This window comes from Carettochelys insculpta, chromosome 1 (assembly GCF_033958435.1).
Source record: "Carettochelys insculpta isolate YL-2023 chromosome 1, ASM3395843v1, whole genome shotgun sequence".
In the NCBI taxonomy this organism is placed as follows: Eukaryota; Metazoa; Chordata; order Testudines; family Carettochelyidae; genus Carettochelys; species Carettochelys insculpta.
Genome location: NC_134137.1, coordinates 22384031 through 22409752, shown reverse-complemented (window position 1 = coordinate 22409752; position 25722 = coordinate 22384031). Strand labels below are relative to the sequence as shown.

Genomic DNA, 25722 nt, shown 5'->3' with positions numbered 1-25722 from the left:
AATTGTGAGTCAATCAGTTAAAGACCTTCCTGTGAAATACTAGTATTAGCAGTGAGCTGGCAGTGTTTTGTTTTGTTTTTTAAAGACTCACTGTGTTTTAGTTAGCAATTGCTGGGATTGTAAGCAAGTGGTAAAATGCCACACAGTTCATTGCTCATTTTATACTTCATAAAATATTTAAATCATTTCTGTGTTGTGTAGCCATGCGTCAGCAGGCTGTCATTTAAAAACATTTAATTGCCTCTAGTGCTCATGTCCTCCCACAGTTTGGAGGGAAAAAGAATGATCGGTGTTCACTCTCTAGTTCCCCTGTATTAAGAGAATCAAATGGTATATGAAACTGTACTCTTCCACATCCCCCAGTGACTGTCACCCATGCAAAACTCCAAGAGCAAAGCACATTGAATACTGAATCAGTAGGCTAATAACACTTGCAGACTGAGTCAAGTGAGGGGAAAAAGGGAAAAGCAAAACAAAAAAACCCAAACGGAATAATCCAGAGAATTAGGCTGTAGTTTCTGGGTTTCAAGTATTCACATTCATGACTAATTAGGGTACACCTGCTCCACAACGGAAACAAATTAGGAAAATGGGAGTTAACCTGCAGAGCAGAATCAACTCTAGTGAATTTCCCTGGGGAATTTGCCTTCCAACATTCATATTCTGAGTTTGTTTAATAACTCTCACGGGGACAGAAAAATCTGTTTCTGAGAAGTCTGTTATATTGCAAAGGTGAAGTTCATCTAGGGACTTTGCCATTGCAAGCTGTAGAAGTCCCTTGGTACAAGAAGATTAGTGTCAAGGATTCTACAACTTCCTTCAGAAGTGTATTCTAGAGTTTAAATATCCTTTCAGTTAAAAAGGTTTTTCCTATCACCAAACCTAACTTTCCAATGTTGTGGATTGAGCTGTTTACTTTTTGGTCCTACCTTCAGTGGACATGTAGAGCAATTGATCACAGTCCTCCTTATAACATCCATTAAGATATCTGAAGACAAACAATCATCAGATCCACACTTAGTATTCTTTTCTCAAGACTAAATAATGTTGAGATTCCTTTCAAGAGCTTTCCGCTTAACTTTCTTCTTCTTCTTGGTGATCACTCAGTAATGAGTAGGACATCTTCATGTCACCCTCTTATTTGTGAGTCCACTGATGGCTGATCAGCCTGCTTCTAGAGACTCAGGTTTTATCATAGAAGAGGCAGGTGTTGGTACCTGTTGGAGGGGCCTAGGGCAGTTTTTGACACTCTTCTCTCCTTCTCCACCTCTCCTCACCTTTGCTACAGTTGAATCTCTCAGATTTCACCATCCCTTCCTGGATTACTTCTCTCCAGTTAGGATGATCCTGGGCAAGGTTCTCCCAAGTGTCAACATCAATGCTGCACTTTTTCATTTGTGTCTTCAGCATATCCTTATGTCACTTCTTCTGGCCGTAACGCTCCTCCCTTCTTTCTTCAGTTTAGATCCACTTAGTTGATCCACCACTCCTCATCCATTTCTGGAAGAACACTTCACCCACTTCCAAAAAACTCAGTTTGTCTCCAGCACAACACTCAAATACCATTATTAGGCCAGAAACAGCTTTGGGCCTATACCAGGGGTCTGCAACCAAAATAGCCAGAAAAGCCATTTTTTTCAAATTAAGTAACCAAATCAGTACTTCAAGAGCCACAATGGATGTGAATATGAGACAGTCCTTAATAAATAACATCAAACTGTACTCGTTGTAGTCTCTATTTTAAGACCAGCGCACACACAATGATTTGTACCAGTTAGAAAGTTTAAGTTACTTTCACCCCTGAATTGGAGAGCAAATGAGGACAAGGGAAATGCTGCACCTGGGGACAGGCTCTTAAGAAGTAAGCAGCAATGTTTGCATCAACTTTTCACGCCCCCACCCCACCATTCCCAGGCTGTATTGCCCTCGGCCCCCAAACTCACCCCTTTCCTCCAGACTTTGTCTTCCTCAGCCCCCAAATCTGCCCCCATCCCTAAGCTTTACCCCCCATCCCTCAAACCTGCCACCCACCCACAGGCTTAACCATTCTCAGTCCCAAACCCACCCTCCCAATCCCTAGGCTTAACGCTCAGCCGTAAACCCATGCCCAGGACTAACCAATCCATGGGGCTGGCTGGGGAGCCTATGCCAAATAGCCACATGTGCCCAGCGGAAGGAAGGCTGGTGTGGAGATGTTCCATTGGTGGGGTGAACTCAGCCACACCCACTGGTGGAGATTTAGACTTTCTTGGTGATGGAGATGGTGATAGTTAAAGCTAACCACCTCTGAAGAAATCTCCTTTTTAATGACTATTTCCTCTGACTTCTGCGTGTTTTCCTATTCCAGCTTCATGAGTTCTCTCTGAATCTTTGAACGTGTCATTTCCAAAGATAGCTCATGGTCATAATCATAATTAACTTCTCTATTATCAGAGTCTTCTCTATTTGTTTCCCAGTCTCCATTTTGCTCTTTACTTTCTAGAGTACTCTCCTTTGTAATTTTGATGTCTTCTTTCTCTCTATTCCTTCCTTTCAAAGACTCTTTCCTAATGGGAGAACATCATAGAATCATAGAAGAGTAGGACTGGAAGGGACCTCGAGAGGCCATCGAGTCCAGCCCCCTGCCCTCATGGCAGGACCAAGCACTTTCTAGACCATCCCTGAAAGCCATCTATCTAACCTCTTCTTAAATATCTCCAGTGATGGAGATTCTACCACCTCCCTTGGCAATTCGTTCCAGTGGTTGATCACCCTGACAGTTAGGAACTTTTTCCTAATGTCCAACCTGAACCTCCCCTGCTGCAATTTCAGTCCATTGTCTCTTGTTCTATCCTCAGAGGCAAGGAAGAACAAGTTCCCTCCCTCTGCCTTATGACACCCTTTTAGATACCTGAAGACTGCTACCATGTCCCCCCTCAATCTTCTCTTTTCCAAACTAAACAAGCCCAATTCTTTCAGCCTTTCTTCATAGGTCATGTTCTCTAGACCTTTGATCATTCTCGTTGCTGTCCTCTGGACCCTCTCCAATTTCTCCACATCATTCCTGAACTGCGGTGTCCAGAACTGGACACAATACTCCAGCTGAGGCCTAACCAGCGCAGAGTAGAGTGGGAAAATGACTTCTTGTGTCTTGTTCACAACACACCTGTTAATGCATCCTAGAATCATGTTTGGTTTTTTTTGCAACAGCATCACACTGTTGACTCATATTTAAATTGTGGTCCACTATAACCCCTAGATCCCTTTCTGCTGTACTCATTCCTAGGCAGTCCTTTCCCATTCTGTATGTGTGACACTGATTTTCCTTCCTAAGTGGAGCACTTTGCATTTGTCCTTATCAAACTTCATCCTGTTTACCTCAGCCCATTTCTCCAGTTTATCCAGATCCTTTTGAATTGTGACCCTATCCTCCAAAGAAGCTGCAACCCACTATTCTACCTTTCCTTCTTGCAGAGGTGGCAGTAGACTTCCCAGCCTTGGGGATATGAGGCTTCTCCTCTTCTGTACGGGGTAATTCTTGGTCTCCTGTATTGAGTACAGCATAATGGTTTTCCAGTACCATGGTGGGAGGGTTCTGAGCAGGGGTGGAACACTGCCTGCTGCGAGAAGTAACCAGCTGCCAGAGTCCACCCTGGTCCACCTCTTCCAGTGGTTTATCAGCCGTCCTGTGCACTGGGACAGTTACCACCGCAGTCTCCACCTGAATACTATCCAGGAACTGCTCATGGACTCGGATACTCCTCAATCTGGCCACCTCCTTCTGTAGCTCCCACACCTGCCACCTGAGAGATTCCACCAGCAGGCACCTTTCACACTGAATATTCCCCTCAGCCTGGGTATCAGTAAGTGGGAACGGCAAGTCACAGTCCTTGCAGAACCACACCAGGATCTGGGTAGGAACATCCGTGGTCAGGCAGCCTGTCTGGCTACAGGCACAAGTGGAGGAGGCAGCAGTAGTGCTGGCACAGGTGTTGCGGGTCTTCCTAACCATTATAGTCCTCTCTGTCACACTCGCTCTGTCAACCTCCCTCTTAAACTCCCCTGTCTGCAGCTCCCTGTCCCCTTCGCTCCCCTGGTCACTCCTGCCTCTGGCTTTTAAGCCTGCTGGCCTCTCTCAGGCCCTCCCCCTATGAGTCACACAGGGTAAGGCTGATCAAGGGAGCAAAAGGTCAGGCAGGCAGTCCCAGCTGCCACTGAAACTGAAACTGAAACTCCCCCCACCTGGAGTCAAAATGGCAGTTCAAACGCCAGCAGTTAAAGCACACGCTCACTCACCCAGAGATCAGCACTCTCACCCGGTATCTTCTTCAGCGGCAGGCTCACTTGCTCTCCTCCCTCTTAAACTCCCCTGTCTGCAGCTCCCTGTCCGCTTCGCTCTGATTCCTCTGTATTTCATTTCCGTTGCTCAGCTTCCTGATCCTGACATTTGTTCTTCATTCTCTCCTTTGTAGTGACTGTCTATACCTGCTAGTACAGCCTTTACCTCATGGCGAAAGGCCGGGTATGGATCTACATGTATTCTCATAGAGGCAATTGTCAGTTTTCAGCCAGTTACAGCACTATAACTCTGCAGTACTTCCAATGCAAAGTCCAAGCCTTTCAAACACAGTGGGTCTTTGGGACCTGCTATCAGATATGGTCTTGGTATTTTCTACTGTGACCATCCTTCTAATTTTTGACATTTTGTACTACTCTTCCTTCCACTGCCTCACTGCTCCCTCCACCTCTCCTGCCATCAGCCAGGGAGGAGAGTGTGGGAGGAGGTGAGGGGGAGTCCATCCTTGCTGGCCTGCACACAGAGCCACAAGGGAGGAAGACAAGGAGTGCAGCCTGCTCTGGCCACTGATTGGCGCTCCCCAGGCACAGAGGCTGCCAGGAAAGCAGTGCGACTAGAGGGGTGTGGCCACTTGGGCAGAGGGGTAAGTGAGGGGATCTCTGCAGCTCTCTGCCCTGCCATCACTGAAATAAGGGAACTAAATTCATTTGGTTTAATGGCCAGATCCCTCCTGCTCCCCTGACAGCCATTAAACCAATTAAAATTATTTCTGCTCTTTCAGTGGCAGCAGGGCAGGGAGCCGCAAGAAGAGTCAATGGCAGCAGCGTCCAAAGCCACAGATGACTCCTTAAACAGCCGCATGCGACTCCAGAGCCACAGGTTGCCAACCCGTGGCCCTACACTGTACAGTAGACCCCTGACTTACATGGGAGTTGCAAGAATGCAATCCCCACATGTCACATTTCCTGCACAAAGTGGGGGAGCCAGGAAACTGAGGAGGGCACCAGCCATTTTTTTACCCCATCTCAGCAGTGCAAATTATTTTATAATTTAAGTATGTACTCATATTTAGAATTCTTTCCATTTGTTCCCCAGACTCCTTTAATTTCTTTATAGACATGTAAGGTATTGATCAAATTCCCCCACCGTATCCCTCTTGTAGTTCCTATGATGCCATTGTAATTTTTCCATTCCTTCCTACCCGTAACTGCTGAACATCAGGCTCTCTACTATGGTCACTATATTTACACCAACTGATTGAATTTTATTACCTGACCTCTTTTAACCCTAACTAAAGTTCTCCTCACTAATTTAGCAAGTCACTGTCCAAAGATATTTTTCCTCTTCTTGGTCACAGGGGCCCCATTTCTTCTTGGATTTCCTATTTCCCAGAGCATCCATCTGTGGTCAAGGAAGACAAAGTCACACGGTCAACACTATCTGTACAGCCATGCCTTCATCCTGTATATGTATGTATATGTTCCTGTCTTAGCCCTCACTTTCAGCTTGGAAGATTGACAAGAACACTCCCTTATGAGAGCAGAAGCTTTAGCTTAACACTTGCCCAACTAATGCAAAAAATGCCTAATCTATTGGTGGTATGGCAGTTGCAGGTTTTAAAAAGGGACTTAAAAGATTAAGTGGCACATTTATCTAGTCTGACCGGTAGATTTGCCATGCATAGGGGGCAAACTGGGAAAAACACAGAAGCTACGGTTACACTATAGTGATCTGTCAACAGAAGTCACTGTTGGAAGAGATTTCCTGACAAAACTTCTGCCAACAGAGTGCAGCCACACACAAAAGCCAATCGAAAGAGGGCTCCAAGAAAACAGGCACCCGGAAGCATAGCAGACAGGGCTGCCCATTGTTCTGGATGCCTGTTTGTCGAGAGACACCCCCCCCCCGCAGAACACTTGTACAGCTTTTTTGTCAACAGATGCTGTCAACAGTATCCTTATGGCTTTGAGGTAGAACGTTGCTGTGAAAGTGCTGAGTTTTGACACCAAACCGTCAACAAAATGCATTTTGTGTATGGGGTTTTGTCAGTAAACCTTGCTAATGTAACCACAGCCAGAGGGTTCTTGAGGGTGAACTGCACAAACATTTGATCAAAGCTATCATTAATGGTAGAAACCAACTCATGGTATGAATATAGGTATGTATACGCATTTATGTATAAATTGTTTGGGGTGGAGATGTATTTGGGATCTTCAGTAAAATGAGACCCGAGGTAAATCCAGCAACAAAAGATTCGCATATTAGCGCATTTTACTCTTTCAGAAATGCAAATACCAATGATGTAAATGCTGATGGGTTCAGACAAGCCCAGTACCTAGCCAAGTCAGGGCTAGTATGTTCTGCTCATTGCCACACTGAAATCCTCTCTTTGAACCCAAATATGTTACACTTCAGAGTTAAAGTAAAGTAGTTTTGCATCCTAAGAGATGTGGGTCAAAACTGCATCAGACAACATGACAAATACATTCCATTCTCATTTTCACTCATTGCTCTTCCTTCACCCATCCACCGACCCACCCACTGCATGCAACCACTTGGTGTAGTTATAAATCTCAGTAAATAAATATAAGAATACAATTTGTTTAAGGGGAAGGGGAGTCTAAAGCTGTTTTAAATTCATGGTGTGGATTGTTAATGGATAATGTTGGTTACTTGCACACAATTTAAACATAAATTAGCTTATTTAACTGCAGAACACTGACGCATATAAAAAACTGTTCAGATGCTATCAAGGGTGCTTTATCCTGCTTCCATTCAAGACAATGTAATAGCTCCCATTGACACTCACAATGTAGGCCCAAGCCCTAGAGGTGATGGTGAGTCACTGACTACTGACTGTGATGGAATATATGTTAAACATAGCTGAGGTTAATGGCAGGCTCAGTCATGCAAAGGGAAAGAGAAGTGACCAAAGTACAACCTGACAATTTGAGATTTTTCAAATATTTTAAATGTTGACACTTTCCTGGTTCCCCCTGATAAAACTGTGAAAACTTGGACAAACAATTTTACCATTTTACAACCAGCTCGGCATGCATGGGAGACACATTAGCATCAACATTTGAGTTGTCTTTCATTTGAGGTAAAACTCACCTTTCTGCAGAGAACCATCATCTAGCCCAAATATTACTTATATCCCATGATTAGGGTGACCATCCATCCCCTTTTGCCCAGGAATGTCCCTTTTTTAGCTCCCTGAAGAGCATCCCAATTTAAACAAACAAACAAACAAACAAACAACAATAGGCTAATTGTTCAGTATGTTGCACAGGAGGGAGCTGAATTTTAGAGAGCCAGCACTTAAAGCAGCAGGGACTGTCTAAGCAGCCAGAGAGGGAGATGGGAGGGCTCTTTAAACAGATTGTTTAAACACTCTATTGCCAGCAGCCCCTGAGGCGATGGGATGGGGGGGTGAAGGAGTGGGGGCAAGATTGACAGAAGCCAGATTCAGGCTGCTGCTCTATTTTTTCACACCACCTGAGAAGGACAGAGCAGGCTGTGTCTCAGATAGTTTCCCCCGCCCGCCCACCCTCCCACCCGCACAACCGGCTTGCAGGTAATAGGATTGGGATAGGGAAGGCAGAGTCCTATTATGGGCAACAGGGGACAGACACTTGGGGGAAAGGGGCAATGGCTGCTGGGGGGTTGCAGTTCGTTTGGTGGCCCACAGGCAGTGCAAACAGGCAAGTCTCTGTAGTAAAGGGCAGCTTGACCCAGACCAGGGGATAGATGAGGGATCTTGGGTTTGGAGGAGTCCCAGGAAGGATGGGGGACAGAGCTCAGGAGGGACCAGAGAGAGGAAGAAGGGGAGATGGAAGATGAATCATATAGGAGGCTGGCAGGGCTGGATTAATGCTCCTGCAGGCCAGGGCTATCAGGTTTTGTGGGGCCCACTTTGACTGGGGTGAGTACAAAAATCATTGCTTCAGAACATGGGAGGTGGTACTCCTGGCTGGATCAGAAGGCTGGGGCATGAAATGGGGTGAGTGTGTTCCAGCTGGAAGTGCATGATCTGGGGTACAGCCTGAGATAAAAGGCTTGGGATGCAGCAGGAAGGGGCTGTCGGCTGGGGCCCAGGGGTTTGGCGTGTGGGATAAGGCTCAGCCTGGCCCACTGAAGGATGGGGACAAAGGGGGCAAGTGCCCAGAACACCAAGCAATTTAAAATGGTCTGGGAGCCCCAGACCCTTCAAAATTGCTCAGTCAAGTTGGGCAGGGGGAACCTCTGCTTTGGGGAGGCTAAACCACTGCTCCAGTCTTTCTGCCTGTGCCTTCCCTCAGAGGCCAGAGCGACACCTCCTCACCTTCTGAGAAGAGGCAGAAAGAGGTGAGCTGATGGGAGAAATAGGGTGGGAGTAGGGAGATTGTCTGCTCTACTTTGCATAGATGTTAATGGTTTAGAAAGGAAATAATTTGTTTTACAACATAATTCTGTAGGAGTTTTGTAGCTATTGGAAACATCAATAATTTTTTTTTAAAATGTGCTATTTTACTTTACTAATTGATGCATGGAAAATTAAAAAAACTGGAAGAACTTTACCATAGATCCTGTTTACATGACTTTTCAATTAGAGTTGGATTTCCAGGTAAGTGATGTCCATCAAGTTTTATCATTTGTTTGGGGAGGGGTATTTGAACCAGTAGTCTGGAGCCCTTATCTTAATCTGACCTTGCCCTTGGGAATGGGAGAACTAGCTAGGCCAGGACTTCAAAGTGGGGGTGGGGAGGAGGAGGAAGGGGTGACCCACAGGAACTAGGAAACAAGCAGGCACCATGTGGCTTGGGCATCTCTGGGGTGGACAGGGGCAGCTGGATCCAGTGGTTAGATAGGAGGTCAATTCACTGTTTGGGAGGTGGAGGATTTCAGTAGAAAAATGGGAGAGGAAGCATCAGAGCAAGGGATGAGGATTTCCAAGCCTTTCAGTGCTGTACCTCTCATGGGGCCTTATAAGTTACAAGGTATGAAAATCTTGTTTCGGATATTAGAACGTAGGTCGGTTGTATACACACTGGTGTCAAGTTGGAAGGTTTGGAAATGGGCTTGGCATAGTGTATATGAATACTAGAAGGTATGTTGTGTTGTATTGAATACAGTGAGGTACTGAAAAGTGTCAGATATGGAATAATATATTGATTGATTTTGAAAGCTAAGGGTATAATTTACCTGTTGTAAATTCGCTGACACCAGTGAAATTAAATGGGGGTGGGGAGAGGAACTGGTCTAGTCGCTTTCACTCTCTTTTTATACTGCTGCAAAAATATCAAATGGTTTATATTGTTCCAGAACCCAGTCACAGGGTCCTCCCCATGCCCAGCCTTCAGTCCTGACTCCTGCCCCTTATCCCTGACCCCTTTCCTTCTGCGTGCGCACACACACACACACACACACACACACACACACACACACACACACACAGAGAGAGCTCTGATTTCCAGCAGCTCACCCACATATTCCAACCCCACATGCCTGCAACCCCCTGCTCTGGCTCCTGCACCTCTGTCTCTCACTACCATCCTTCACACTAGCAGCCCACTCTGGAGGACAGCAAGATGAGGACAAGGCAGGCATGTCTATAGAACAATAGCCACTTAATTATAATTTAATTTTTACCTTTTTTTGTTACAATAATGCAGTATATTGTTTAAATGGGTACTCAGTCAACAATGTTATTTTGGATGTTTGTACTGTTGATTTCTCATGGAATGCCATTGAACTCACTTAACTCCAAGCAATGTTACTCTTGTCCTGTCTCTCACATAGGGAACTATGGTCACTCTACCCATGAGCTCATCTTTGAGCGAAATTTTTTTCACTCTGAAAACATGGATTGTTAAGGTACTAATACCTTTGAGATATACTAATGAGCAACACTACATAAAAGATAGGCACTATCATGCTACACTACCTTTATTATATTATATTATATTATATTAAAGACTTCTTATGTGTCTGCCTCCCTCTCCCAAAATGTCATACCTTTGTGAAATTTCAGGGATGTGAAAATAGGTATTATTAAATTATGGAATGCATTCAGTCAGTTCTCAGCCTTTCTACTGCTTATCCATACTACTTAGTTTGCTTGACCTTCTTTTAAGACACTGCATAGCACTTTCTCGTCCTAGTAGAGGAAATCAGTTTTCATAAAATGATGTTCATCTTATTTCTATAGCATTTCAAATATAAATTCCATACACAGATTAAAATAATGTGTCTCCAAGATGATGTGGGAGGACAGTGACTTGGCTGACTAATTCTTAATTGGTACACTTAGAAAACAATTAAAATAATATTTTATTCTTAAAAGCTACTCATCCCTCACTCCCATTAATAACCCCATCCTTTGCACTTACCACAAGCACACATTAAATGCAAAGGTTTTACAGTGTTAATATATCAAACCTGAATTCTTCTGTGATTATCAATTGGAATTTAACTTAAAATATTACTTATACCTTAGTTTCAGAGAAGTGGAATATAAAACCATTTTGCAATGAAGTAAAATTGTAGAACACTTTCCAATTTTAAACACAAGATGGCACCATAACTAATGATTTTCAGCATTGTTCTGTTGGAATGCGCCATGACTTTTAATGGTGCAGAATTTTAATAGCAATGTGATAGCTTCCCTGTATTCTTATATACTGTATACATATATACTATGCCTTCTTAGAAATTATACATTTGCTATCCTCCTAACAACTTTCATATCAACTGTTCATCCCAGTAAAAGGTATTACAAATTCAAAACCAGACTATGCTTGCAAACTCAGATATTTCAAAGGCAGGCAATACCAGCATTAAAACTGCCTGCACAACCTTATTTCACCCTGCTTGTGCATATTCATTAGTATGTAGTGAATATGTGTAAACTGAGACATTTATTTTTTTCAAGTATAATTTGGCCAAGGTCAGGCAGCTTTTCACAGAATTGGCAGTTTGCATGCATATCAACATGACAGCCCCACTGGCCTTTGCCAGATTTAAAGTCCTGGCTCCAAAAGAGTGCTAGAGCTTCTAGCATAAGATTTGTTTAATGTGTGTGACAGGGTGGACTCAGTTGTGGGGGTTTATTCCAAAGAATGGGAAGTAGTGACAGTCAGTCTGCAAAGAACTGAAGTGAAAGGTCTGATAGTTTCCCTCAGTTTGGGAAGATCAAGTGAGGTGAACTTACCTGGACGAATACCTGCCAGTACACATCTCCTGTGTATGTGGGGAGAGCAGAGTCTCTTCTATGGTGGAAGCTGACCTAATGTTGCAGACTTGGAGAGCTAGACTCCAGGTTGGCATCTGCTGTGGCCCCTAATCTTAGGAAGAGACTGAGTGGGCTACTTCACCCTTGTATGGGAAAGACAAGGGCAGTGATTCAAGACAAAAAGGGTACAGGACAGTCGGTGAAGGAAAGCAGAGGGCATAGAAGCCTGGATAAGGAGACCACAGAAAAGTACTCAGAGGCAAGAACAAATGCCCAAGTCGTGAGGGACCCACTGAGGAAATGCCAACAAGAGTTGGCTGAGGCCAATGTCACCTGAAGGAAAGTTTCTAACCTACTGATCTGGGTAGGGCAATATTTGGCCCAGGCACAAATGAAAGGTAATGGGCAAAAGGAAAAATGCTTGCCTTTGCAAGAAGCATTGGCTCATGCCCAGAGGGAGAAAACTCAGAAAGCTACAGTGAGAACACAGGCAGAGCCCCTGGCTCAGCAGAGCACTTAAGGAACTCAGACTAAATACCTAGTGTCCTAACTAACAAAGATGCACAGACAATCTTCCCAGTGGGGAGAGACGAAAGATAAAGGCTGGGGTAGAGAACAGGGCCCTTGGATAGGGAAGAGGGTCAAACAGTCAGGCTTTGTCAGCCCTTCCAAAGAGACAATGAACTAGAAAAATGGATGGAGGTAGTGGAAAAGGAATTGGAGGAGCTCAAAGTAATTAACCACTGTCTGAAGGTCTCCAGTTCACTAAGGATGGAAAAACAATGCTTTCTTCACACAGTATCTGATTATGAGATGCAGCTAGAGGCTTGGCATACTGAGACTTCAAAATTCCAGTGAAGAAAGTGAGTCAAGGGACCATTAACATGCTATTCAGGCAAGAAATAACAGGGAGAACAGACCCAGAGAGATGAGAGCAAAGACTGAATAGAAGTTCTACAGACAGAGATATCTGTAAGACAGAGCTCCAGTTGTAAGTGACAAAGGTCTAAGGCATGCTGTCTAGAAGAAGAAACCTAGGGGAAAAAAGGACCCTGGTAGATCAGGGCACTGGTTCTGTAACTAATAGGCCTCCAGACAGAGAGGTCTGGGAGGGAGAAGTCTCTGCTAGAGTGGGGGAAACAAGATGGTAAAAAGAGAGATTATCTTCTGTAGAACTAACCTGCTCCTAATTCTGTCAGGGAGAGGAGAGGGAGTCAATGGGTTGACTAAGCCCAGTAGCCCTATGCTATAGTCCTCAGCATCCTGATATCACCATCCCAGAAAAAGAGCAATGGAGGACTCTTCCAAGCAGCCTATAGTGTCTACAGGAAGCAGCCAATGAGGGCCCATAAAGAATATATAAAAAGGAGCTGCAGAGCCAGATCCTTGCTGAAGCTAGAGGAGAACAAATAGCACTCTGGCCATTGAGAACTGGAGCACCATGGACTGCTCAGTAGATGCCAGACCCAAGGAAGGGAGGAAAAGCTCCTGGCTTTCTGCTGAGCCTGGACTAGCATGAGCCCTGAGGTAAAGGATTATAGGAAGGAAGTGGGCAGCCCTCGGTGGGGAAAGAACCGGTTAAGAGCTACTTAGAAAAGCTACTGGTACACAAATCCATGGGTCCGGATTTAGTGCATCCAAGGGTACTGAGGGAATTGGCAGATGTTATTGAAGAGCCTTTGGCCATTATCTTTCAAAACTAATGGAGATCGGGAATGATCCTAGATGACGGGAAAAAGGTAAATGTAGTGACCATCTTTAAAAAAAGGAAAGAAGGACAATCTAGGGAACTATAAACGGGTCAGCCTTACCTCAGTCCCCAGAAAAATCATGGAGGGGTTCCTCAAGAAATCCATTTTGGAGCACTTGGAAGAGGGGAAAGTGATCAAGAGTACTCAACTTGGATTCAGCAAGGGCAAGTCATGACTGACCAATCTGATTAACTTCTATGATGTAGTAACTGGTTCCATGGACATGGGGAAGTCAATGGATGTTATATACCTTGAATTTAGTAAAAGTTTTGTTCAGTCTCACACAGCATTATTGTCCATAAGTTAAGGAAGTATGGATTGGGTACATGGAATGTAAGATGGCTAGAAAGCTGGCCTGACAGACAGGCTCAATGGGTACTGGTCAACGGCTCAATGAATGGTTGGTGGTCAGTTTCAAGTAGAGTGCCTGAAGGATCGGTTCTAGGGCCAATACTGGTCAACATCTTTATTAATGACCTGGATGAGGAAATGGATTGCACCCTCAGCAAATTTGCAGATGACACTAAGATAGGGGGTCAGGTAGATACATTGGAAGACAGGAATAGGGTCCAGAGTGACCTACATAAATTGGAGGATTGGGCCAAAAGAAATTTGATGAGGTTCAAGAAGAAGAAGTGCAGAGTTCTGCACTTGGGATGGAAGAATCCCAAGTGCTGCTAAGTAGCAGTGCAACATAAGAGGACCTGGGGATTATAGTGGATGAGAGACTGGATATGAGTTAACAGTGTATGCTTGAAGCCAAAAAGGCTAATGGCATATTGGGGTGCATTAGGAGAAGCATCTCCAGCAGATCTATAGACATTATTTCTCTCCATTTGGCATTGGTGAGGTCACATCTGGTATAGTGCATCCAGTTCTGAGCACCCAAGTATAGAAAGGATGTGGACACATTGGAGCACATTCAGCAGAGGGCAACAAAAATGAGTGAGGGGCTGGAGCACATGACCTACGAGGACATGCTGAGATATTTGTGTTTATTTAGTTTGAAGAAGAGAAGAGTGAGGGGCAATTTGATAGAAGCCTTCAACTTCCTGAAAGGAGGCTCTAAAGACGATGCACAGAGACTGTTCTCAGTAGTGACAGATGGCAGAACAAGGAACAGTGGGCTGAAGTTGCAGAAGGAGAGGAGTCAGCTGGATATTAGGAAAAACTATTTCAAGGAGGATGGTGAAGCAGTGGAATGCCTTACCAAGAAAGGTGGTGGAATCTCCATCCCTAGAGGTTTTCAAGTCTCAAAGGCTATGTCTACACTAGCCCCAAACTTTGAAATGGCCATGTAAATGGCCATTTTGAAGTTTACTAATGAAGCGCTGAAATACGTATTCAGCGCCTCATTAGCATGCAGGCGGCCGCGGCACTTCGAAATTGACGCGTGTCACCGCCGCATGGCTAGTCCCAACGGGGCTCCTTTTTGAAAGGACCCTGCCTACTTCGAAGTCCCCTTATTCCCATCTGCTCACAGGAATAAGGGGACTTCGAAGTAGGCGGGGTCCTTTTGAAAAGGAGCCCTGTCGGGACGAGCCGCACGGCGGTGAGCCACATCAATTTCGAAGTGCCACAGCTTCCCTCATGCTAATGAGGCACTGAATATGTATTTCAGTGCTTCATTAGTAAACTTCGAAATGGCCATTTACATGGCCATTTTGAAGTTTGGGGCTAGTGTAGACAGGGCCAAATTGACACAGTCATTGCTGGGATGATTTAGATGTGGTTGATCCTGCTTTAGGCAAAGGGCTGGACTAGATGACCTCCTGAGGTCTCTTCCAGCCCAAGAATTCTGAGAGTCTATGATTCTATGAAAGGTAAAGCTTTGGCAAAGGTTGGTGTTACAGGTAAGTGACACAGGGAATGGAAAGCAGTGTAGTTAAAGTAACACAGCAGCAACTGACTGTTTTCTCAGAGTCCCTGGGATGGAACACAGAGTAATGGGTGGTCCTGGGTCCCCCATTTCTATCCCATCCCCACTGCCCCACCACCACCTGTATATGGCTAGAGATGTTACAAATGGCCTATCAAAGAAATGTGCCTTGCACAGGAGCAGAAGGTGGTGAGATTTGTAATGTTTAGCACATAGGGCTGCTTCTTTTTCAGTTTCAGATTGTCCCTCAAGAAAGTACTTTCTCCCACACAGGCAGATGATCTTACTGGGCAAGCAAAGCATAGCTGTTGACACACTCTTGGTGTGGCATCATGGCCCTTCTACATCCTCTCAAGGCAGACTGTGGCTTTGAAGCCAAATCCTCCCAGGGCTAGATACTGCAAGATATTGAGCACCCTTTGCTAGCATAAAAGCAGGCTTAGTACCCTGTTTAGCTGGGCTCTTCAAAAAAGAGAAGCACAAACTCTATTCCTAGGGAAGAAATTCTCTTTGGGATTTAATCCTATTTCCTGTCAGGATTCTTTTCAAAATGACAAATATATGGTGTATGCAAGAACCTGGCCAGCCATGGATCTTTTAGCCATAGAAAATGCAAAGCAAGGGCCTACAGCAGTGCAAATTCTGTATGTTGCCCCCTACATAAACTGGATAATCTCTGATGGGCAGCCTTGTTAGTCTGTATTTTGTCAAAAAAACAAGCAGTAGTGTAGCACCTTAAAGACTAACACATTTATTTGTTAGGTAATGAGCTTCCGTGGGTAAGACACACTTCTTCAGGACTGCTTAGATAAGCTGGATGATCAGCTTAGAATGCAACTGAGAATCCAGGGCCCACCCATATGTCAGTATCTCACTTGAGACTGCCTGTAATGTTGCCAGTCTCTCTTGTTTGTGGTGATATCATCTGAAGTGCAGGAAGTAGAGTTAGGCTAAAAATGTATAATGAATAATCTCTAGCCAATGCATTTTGCCACTTTCTCTTTGTTTGTCCCAAAACACAGTACAGTTCCCCAATACACTCCCTATACAGCAAATAACACCTATGACGTTCCTTTTCTGTAGCTCAGCAACAATTCATTGCAAGTGCTGACTATTTAATATTCAAATTGTCCTGCTTAGGAATATGTCACAGGAAAATTTCTTTTCCCTTATTGGACAGGGGTGGATAACACTTCCCCAACTGTCAAAAAGAGGATTCAAACTCCTGATCTCAGTCAGTGCCAACCTACTGCACTTTAAAAGGAGGAACTCAGCCCATTGTGGGGGTGGTCCTCTGAAACAGGCAGCGCGAGAGCTCCCAGGCCAGGACCCTGGGTTACATGCTGCAAAGCAGCTTGGGAGGACTACCAGCCTCAGCACTCAGGTGGAAGAGAACAGACTAGTTTGTTGAACTATGCAGAATTCATTCTTAGCTTTTAACCAAGAAAAGGGGTGAAAGGTGAGACTGCAGAACATGAAAAGCTACTTCCCCTTCTCACTGCGAGGTGTCCTGGCCTCTCTTGGGCCTTTTAGTATGGACTATTTTACACGCTCTGTCAGAAGTCAAGCTCACTGGCAGACACTGCTCCATACCGTAGTGCCATACCACATGGCTGCCATTGCCTCTGCAACGATGGATAATGTATGAGGTAAAGGAGGAGCCCACCTTTAGGAGTTGCCCAGGCTCTTTGGTTGGCTGGGGTAGAGAATGTCACCAGTGTTCTCTGGAACAGCTGAATAAAACAGCACATGGATCAGTGAGCAAAAATGGCCCATCAGTCACTCAGCAGAGAAAAAAAAAAGCCAAGTGGGTAGTGCCCTCTGGAAGTTGTTTTGCATGGTACCACCTTGCTTCTCTAGCCCTAGAGCTGGTCCTGTGGAGGTGACTGTCAGACAGAACCTGTGACAGTGACTACTAGAAAGAAATGGCTGGCTTTTAGTATCCATGATTAAAAATGAAATTTGCTCCCTGGTGTGAAAATCAGCCCATATTCCACAAAGTCACTTAATTCTCACTAGAGCCATTAAAACATTTCCGAAAATGTTACATTATTTGTTCAATTCAAATAGAAACCACCACTTCTTTTCACACAGGCCACCAAGCATTGTCTGTAATAGTCCATGTTTTTCTTCAGAGTAATCTTGAATGTGAGAGCATATATTGCATCCACAGTCTGCTTTTTGTCTTTGCCTTGATAAAACATGTTATTTAGAATGCTTATTTCATGGACTGATAGGACATAATGTGGGCATGGGATGTGAACAAGAAGCATGTTGCAGAAAATAATTTCTGCTACAGTCAGAGCGGTGGGGCAGAAAGAAAAGGTCGCATCCTAGACATGCTGAGGAGGGAGTAGCAGGATTTGGAAGTGGCCAAGTAATATGAATATGGGGACAAGGAGGGAGGCAAACACAAATCTGAGATTAAAGGTGCAAGTTACAACTGAGGGAAAGCTTTTTGTTGTTTGTAGAGCACATAGGACAATGAGTCCTGGTCCATGATCTGGGCTCATAGGCTCAAAAATAAAACCAATAAATAATAATGAGGAGGCTGGTAGTGTTGTCTGTAGTGCCAGAGATGGGGTGTAAAAAAGGTTTGGCGGGGAAGAGGGAGAGACGAGATGAAGCCTCTTTTGCACTCCTAGCAGTGCTGGTGTGCAATGCTGGAGTGGTGTAATCCCCTAAGGAAGCTGACATCACCACAGCCATAGCAGAAAACCCAGCTGCATGGCAGCATCCTAAGAAAGCAACATCGCACTCATTCCTAGAGTGGAAGAGGAGACTGCTTTAATCAGCAGAGCTGGCTTCCTGGTTTTACATGAGCTTGCAAAAGGAATAGTTTTTAATGTCTTCCTCAAGTAGGCCCAGACAGGAATCAATTATGATGGGTGGGAACCACATCTATCTTCATGAAACACAGTTGCAGTCAGTTGAAGAGCTGAAGGTAGAGCCCCTCAGTACAAGAGAAGGAGTTGCTGGCAGGGCACTTTCCATAAGGGTCCCAGGGCCTGGGAATGCCCTTTCACTGTGGTCTAAGAGCTTAGTTTCAGGACACCTGCCAGACTTCCCTGGTTTTCTTCCTGGCTTTTGGCAATATTTCAGTTTCAGGCTTTCTTCTGCAGTGTGGTGGTGGTTGCATTAAGAGCAGCTGCTTGGTGGAAGGTGTAGAGTCAAGGAAATGGTGTGCCACTGTTTGCTCCCCTTCAACCACAGACATCAGTTGACATCAATTCACATTGAAAGGCAATCTTCATAAAGAAAAAGGGGGAAACTTAAAAAAATAAAATGCTAAGCTATGATTCTTTATCATGTGTTCTTCAGCTGGCTCTGTTAATAAGGGGCTCACATGAGCCAACTCCACTGAAGAGATGTGAGGCATAATCCTCCTGCCTTTAAAAATATATTGTTTCAAATGCCCACAATCCTCAATACAGTTCTACATCTCAGCTACAGCATCACATGTGGCTTGCAAACTCCCAGAACTGCTTTACTTCTGTCCAAGTCACCAGGGAATCTAGTGGAAGCCTGCAGGTCTATTTGGTCATTCTTCTGGAAGGCTTACCTTTAGCTCTGAGAGGGAGAGCTGCTAGTCTGGATGCTCTGGATTAATAAATCATTACAGATAGGATGAAAGAGTGGAGACTTGAATCAAGAACTCCAATTGGCTAATGGACAGAATAGTAATTCCCCATTATACCTGATACATTGTTTCTTAATGCAACTCCATATGCCTCGGGCTTGATATAACATTGATGACTGATTTTATTTCTCCTTATCATAAAAAAAAGCCCACGAGTTATAAACATCTGCATGATACATATCTCACTCTCATAATTTAAATGCAAGTTAAAGTAAAACATTTTCTTTGAAAATAAATGTTGACAGAAAATGGATTTCTTATTCTCCCATATCTCATCACCTCCATCCACTGAGAAGTGGGAATTGTCACATATATTTGAGTGGCATAGGAATAGTAGTCTCACTGAAAATCTCCATGCTTTGGGCTCCTATGTCATCTAGGTTCTTCTGAAACTATTTCTGTAAGAAAGAGAGTTAGGAGCATATGTTCAATTGAAATCTGTGGCAATTAGCTTCCTGATTTCCTTAGCTCCCTTCAAAACCCACCTTTTACTCATTTTTATCACAGTAGTGCCCAGAGGATCTATTCAGGGATGAAAGCCCCATGCAGCTACAGGTTGAACCTCTCTCATCCAGCACCTTCAGGATCTGACCAGAGCTGGATGAGAGAATTTGCAGGACAATGGGAGGTCAATGTTTTCTAGCATATTACCAAGACTTCCACTGTTTACTGGGCTCTTAGAAGACATTTAGAGTTAAATTACAGCTAAATAACAGCAGAGAACTTTTGAGAAACAGGACTGATGGTGTTAAACAAACTTTATGGGACCACGAGAAACTTGCCAACAACCATGATAAGTGGTCATCTATCTTACTAAAATCATGCCAGATTACGGAGTTTTCCAAATGAGAGAGTTCCAAATTAGAGGTTCAACATGTAGTCCTCCTGTATTGTCCTAAACACAGTATCTAAGACTTGTATCTAATCTCATCAGTGGATATTTCCTATTATACTCATTTCTGGTTACTTCAGACTCCCTGCCCCCTCACCAACATAATAACACAGCAGTCATAGTCTCTTACACCCCAATCCTTCAAAGAGTTGTGAACGTGCTTTATTTTTAATCCATGTGAGTAGTTCCAAAGACTTCATAACTTTAAGTCTGTGCAGGAGTTGCCACAACTCAGTTCTGTGGTATGTATTTGAGTGTCTATATTTTGTGTACCTTTATTACCAGAAAAGGAAACATACAAATATCTCCTGCTGTCTGATTTTGTGCCACTGAAGTGAGTAGGGAGTTAAATAGTGTTCCATACCATGTAATTATTACCTTGAGCATCAACCACCTGAACAATTTAGAATAATAGAACAGTAGAACTGGAAGGGACCTCGAGAGGTCATTGAGTCCAGTCCCCAGCCCTCACAGCAGGACCAAGCACTGTCTAGACCATTCCCGGTACATCTGTCTAACCTGCTCTTAAATATCTGCAGTGATGGAGATTCCACAAACATCCCAAGGGTAAATGGTGTAAAATATGCTAAAATTATTTGAATTATAGAGCTGGAAGGGACCTCAGGAAGTCCTCAAGTCCAGCCCTCTGCCCAAAGCAGGACCAACCCTAAATAAATTATCTGAGCCAGGACTTTGTCGAGTTGGGACTTAAAAACCTGTAGGGATGGAGATTCCACCACCTCTCTGGGTAGTGCATTCCAGTGCTTCACCACCTTCTTGATGAAATAGTTTTTCCTAATATCCAACCTACTCCACCTGATCTGTAAATTGAGATTCCTTGTTCTGCCATTTTTCACTCCTAAGAACATCCTCTGTCTACCCTCTTCAGGAAGTTGAAGGCTGCTTTCAAATCGCCCCTAACTCTTCTCTTCTGCAAAGTAAATACAGTAAACCCTCAAGAAGCATGATTTTGATTTGCGCTTAACTTGCACTAAGGACATCGAAACACTCCTCCTCCAGCCCCTGGCTTCCCCAGCTGGGAGAGCCTGATGGGCACACAGCTGCTTTCATTGCTGGTTCTCCCAGCTGGGAGAAACCATGCTGCAAGCCTCCATCTGCATGCTGGTCTCTTCAGCTGGGCAGCCCATCAGGCACATAACTGCTTGTAGCGTAGTTTCTCCTAGTTGGGAGAAACTGTGGCACAAGCATCTGCATACCACCCAGCTGGGAGAAGCTGGGGGCCACGTGGCTTCCCCCCCACCTCCTGTCAGATGCCTGCTCCCACAATCACACCCAATTTAGGCAAAATTCAATATGTGCTGCATAAATTGAGGGATTACTGTCGGCGCAAATCACTCAGCCTCTCCTCATAGGTCATGTGCTCCAGCATCCTAATCATTTTTGTTGCCCTCTGTTATGCATCCACATCCTTTCTATACTGGAGGCCCAGAAATGGACACAATACCCCAGATCTGGCCTTGCCAGTGCCAAATAGAGGGGAATAATAACTTCTCTAGATCTGCTGGAAATGCTTCTCCTAATGCACCCCAATATGCTATTAGCCTTCTTGGCTACAAGAGCACACTGTTGACTCATATCCAGCTTCTCATGCACTGTAATCCCCAGGTCCCTTTCTGCTGCATTGCTCTTTAGCCAGTCGACTCCAGCCTGTAAAAACACTTTGGATTTTTCCATCCCAAGTGCAAGACTCTTCACTTCTCCTCCCTGAACCTCATCAGATTTCTTTTTGCCCAAACCTCCAATTTCTCTAAGTCACTCTGGACCCTATTCCTATCCTCCAATGTATCAAGCTGGTCCCCTAGCTTAGTGCCATCTCATTTTTGTCAGGGATAAGAGGCTGTCAACAAGTGCACAATTTGTAAATGAGTGCCTCATTTGCATTATCAAATGCTTGCTTTGCATGAGCCTGCCGGCAGCAGTATGCCATGTAGACATAGCCAAAGAGAAGTACAGGGGTTAACAGGGAAACAGACTGAGGCCTGGTCTACATTAGTGCTTAAGCTGATGTAAAATTACCTGGCTCAGTGGTGTGAAAGAATCAGCCATCTAAAAACATAGCTCACATCAGTCTAAACCAGTGTATTCCTTTATGTGGTATTTCCACTGTGCTTCTCCTACTAATTCAGCTTCTGCCACAGGAAGACCCCGAAGCAGTGAAGTTGATGGGAGAGTTGTTCTGCCATTGATTTATCACATCTTCATCAGTCCCACTAAGTCAGTGCTAACGATTTAGCATGCCACTGTATGTAGTCAAGCCCAGAGGAGTGGACTTTTCACCATTTAAACTGATCCAGCAGTTGTCTGTGACCAGATGTTTAAAGGTACTTAAATTAAAGTTATTAATCAATGAGAAGTAAACACCTAAATATCTTTAAAACTCTGCCTTACACACATGATTAACTTTAGTCAAGGTAGTAGAACCAGTAAGAAAAAACCCCAATGTTCTTTTAGCCTGTATTAGCTGTTACAATGTAGCTGTTACTGTACAGTTCAGTAGCCAATATCCATTGCTCTGGCTTTTAAGAAAGCAGTTAGGAAAAGGGACAGGGGAGAAGTAGGGTAATAAGAGAATACTGGAATTTAAAATAATTCTTCAGCAACCATTCATTTCAACATTTTAAATTTAAATAAAAAGCCTGCTTATTGTACAATGACATGTTGCTAGTCATATTTATTGGCAGAGTGAGTGAAGTCTTAAGATATTTTTAGTGCAAGAACCATGAAGCAAAACTAATCAATTCTGACACTTAACACATGAGTAACAGTTTCATGGTAAGATGTATCAACCATATGTATTAATTTATTATAAATCACTATGGGCTTTGTGTGCTTAGAATCAGGTGCATGTGGCAAATTAAGTTGGTTTCATTTGAGAAGCATTATTGAACATTCTTAAAATGATGCTGAAACGTGGTAAATTCTGTCAATGTGACAAACACTTTAGCAAATCTGAAATTCTGGGTGAATTGCATTTATTATTTAATATTGATTTTGAATATTAGTGAATTAATAATGCTGGTTGCTTCAAAAATAATTAGACATCAGTGAAAAGAATATTGTCTCATACTGGGAAAAAAAACCTCTCCATTTCATGCATAATTTTGTCTACCCCACATTTTCTTCATTTCTCCCAGAGTTAGGTTCTCCCTGTCTCTTTACACAAAAACAAAAGGGCATTCAGTGACATAATAGGTGTGAAATTAAATTATATATATATATATATATATATATATACACTCACAATGTGTGATTGAACAGCGAAACTCATAACCATAAGAAATCCTTGAGGCCAAGAGTTTAGCAATATTTTTAAAGGAATCAGACATGGATATGGCTGTCAGGTATATCCAGTGTTATAATTACAAGACATTTTAGAAGAGATATGAATCTATGTCCTCTGGGGCTAGAGCACTCTCAGTATTACAGATTATGAGCAGAATAGCTCACATCTCCCTATTATAGGGCCCTAGCATTTTTCTCTGAAGCTTCTTCATTGTCTTCTATCAGAATATTGGACTAGAAGAACCTTAGGCCTGATCAAAAATGGCATTTCCCAGGTTCTTATGATATGACATGGAAGGAAGCAGATTAAAGAACTTGTTCCCTCTAGTATATCCTTAACTGTCTGCCCTAAGATTCAGTTCATCTGCCACCTTGAGATGCTTTTGAGCTCTTGAAAGCTACTGAATTTTCAGATAGCCTAAATGCAAAAAAGCGCCCAGAAGCACCTAAAACCCGCTTCACCCTACTGGCTATAGACTGGGCCTCGATGCTTCTCACATTCACAACCTCCATGTGTGATAAGTGCAACCCTTATAGTAAAACAATGTGTCCTGAAAACATTCCAAGTAGCAATATACCCACATCAGTCTCCAAACAGTCTTACTCAAGTGGCAGTGGTTGGTAGAATGGACTGAGGTGAAGAGGTGTCCGAGACGCCCTAAGCAACCGCTAGAAATCATGCTTACGCACATGAATGCCCTGAGATTCCTAGCAACCACATGCATGAGGATGTCATAAGATACAACATGCCTTCAGCATGGACACTCAGTCATGATCTTGTTGGGCCCTCTGTGTGCTCCCTGCACTGTCTAGAAAGTGGCTGACTATTGGAGCTAAATGATCCTGCAGTCTGATCTATTCATGAATCTGTTCTAGAGTCCAAATATGGAGTAGTGAATTGCCAGTATGCAGAAGATGACATAGAACAATATATAATTTATGTCATATATATCTCTGTGCTGAAGGCAGCCTGGATTATTGCCCTGTTGGCCTAGACGTGGACAAGATGCTGGACTAGAAGTCAGTCAACATGATTTGTCCCATGCTTCTGCAGTTGACCCACAACAGTGGGCTTAAATGGCATCAAGGGTGGTGCAGGTTGGACTTTAGCACAAACTACCTCACTGTCAGGGTGGAATAAATTACCAAGGGAGATATGGAATCTCCATCACTAGACATTTTTAAGAGCAGTTTAGACAAACACCTGTGAGGAATGGTCTAGATAATACTTAGTCTTGTCATGAGCTAGGGATGTTAAACAGTTAAACATTTAGCATAGTGGTAAGCATGAGACTTACCGGTTACCCACTTAACAAGTTCATGCCAGTGAAATGCGGCAATGGGCAGCAACACTGGACCAGAACAGCTCCAGCCACAGAAGGGTCAACGGGCTGGATGGTAGGCCCCATGGCTGTGGTAGGACCCCACACCTAAGCCAGGACCAGTGGCAGGACTTCACTGCCCCTTCGAAATCCCATTACTGTGATTGTCCTGGGGCAAGAAAGCAGGCTTTTGTTTAAAACAGTTAACTGATCAAGTGCTAGTGTTTAACCAGATAACCAATTTAATATTCCTACCCTGAATGCAGGGAACTCAACTAGATGACATCTTGAAGACCCCTCCAGTGCAATCAATCTATTATTCTGTTGTCTGATATTATTAAGCATGATTATTACAATACCTAGGGACGAAACAAGGCTTTGGCTCTGTTGTGCTAGGCACTGGACAAATGGATTAGTAGATGGCCCTGATGTACTAAATTTGATGAAGTCTGGCAGACAGGATTGGGGCTGGGGTGCTGACATCCAGCAGCTTGCTGGCTGGGACTGGCAGCAGAGCCTGATATCCTGGAAGCAGGGACCCTGGCAGCTGTAGTCAGTGCTTGCAGCAGAGCTGGGCCAGGGCATGGACCTGGGCAGCCAAGGCCAGACCAACTGAGGAGCCTGGCCTGGACCAGTGGCCTGGGGACAGGGAGTCCAGTGGCAAGGTCTGACAGCAGATGCCAGCTATAGGCTAGGAGGGGAGATGGATTAATGGCTGGTTCTGGCAGCAAGGCTGGGCCAGGGGTGCAGAGTCTAGAGGAGAGCCTAGTTTGATCTGCTGATGGTCCTCAGGTGAGCCAGGAATCTGTCAGCTGACCTCCCCAGGTCTGGCAATCTCCCTTGTTTGGGACTGGTCAGGTCCTCAAGGGGTCGGCCCAGAGAAGTTCAACCTATAGTAGATATCTGTGGGGAAAACAGAAGACTTGGGAGTGGATAAAGTTAATAAAATGATCGGCCCTCCTCAGCAACATTCCTAAAGCCAAAGAAGGAATGAAAGACATTTATTGCAGATGCCACAGTCCCATCTGACCCTGTGCATGGGGAGAGGGGCTCAGTTAAAGGGCTGAAGAACAGATCAGATGGACTGTACTCTTTGGTACCAGTCCCCACCATTTGGTGTAAAGCTTGGGGGACTCTGGGAATGATATGAGTTCTTTTCTAATGAACTCTTCAACCACAAGTTACTGTCACTGATGTCAGAATTGCTACAGTCTGTGTTATGCAAGATGTCAGAGCAGATCATTACAATGATTCTTTCCAAGCTTAAAATCTAATAATCTATTAAATTATTTTTTCACTGTAAATTTAACTCATTTCCCCTGAATGAGAGCATGAGCTGCTACAAGTAGTTTCAGTTAAATTACCCTTCACTTTCCCTTTATCTGACTCACTGGTGCTAGAATGTCTGCATATTTGATACCTACAATAAAAATTAACCAGCAATGG

General features: G+C 44.0%; 1 pseudogene; it reads right to left on the bottom strand.

Moving 5' to 3' along the window:
- Positions 1–545: 545 nt before the first annotated feature.
- On the bottom strand, positions 546–4682 carry LOC142005065 (zinc finger CCCH domain-containing protein 13-like; annotated as a pseudogene).
- Between the last annotated feature and the right edge of the window lie 21040 nt (positions 4683–25722).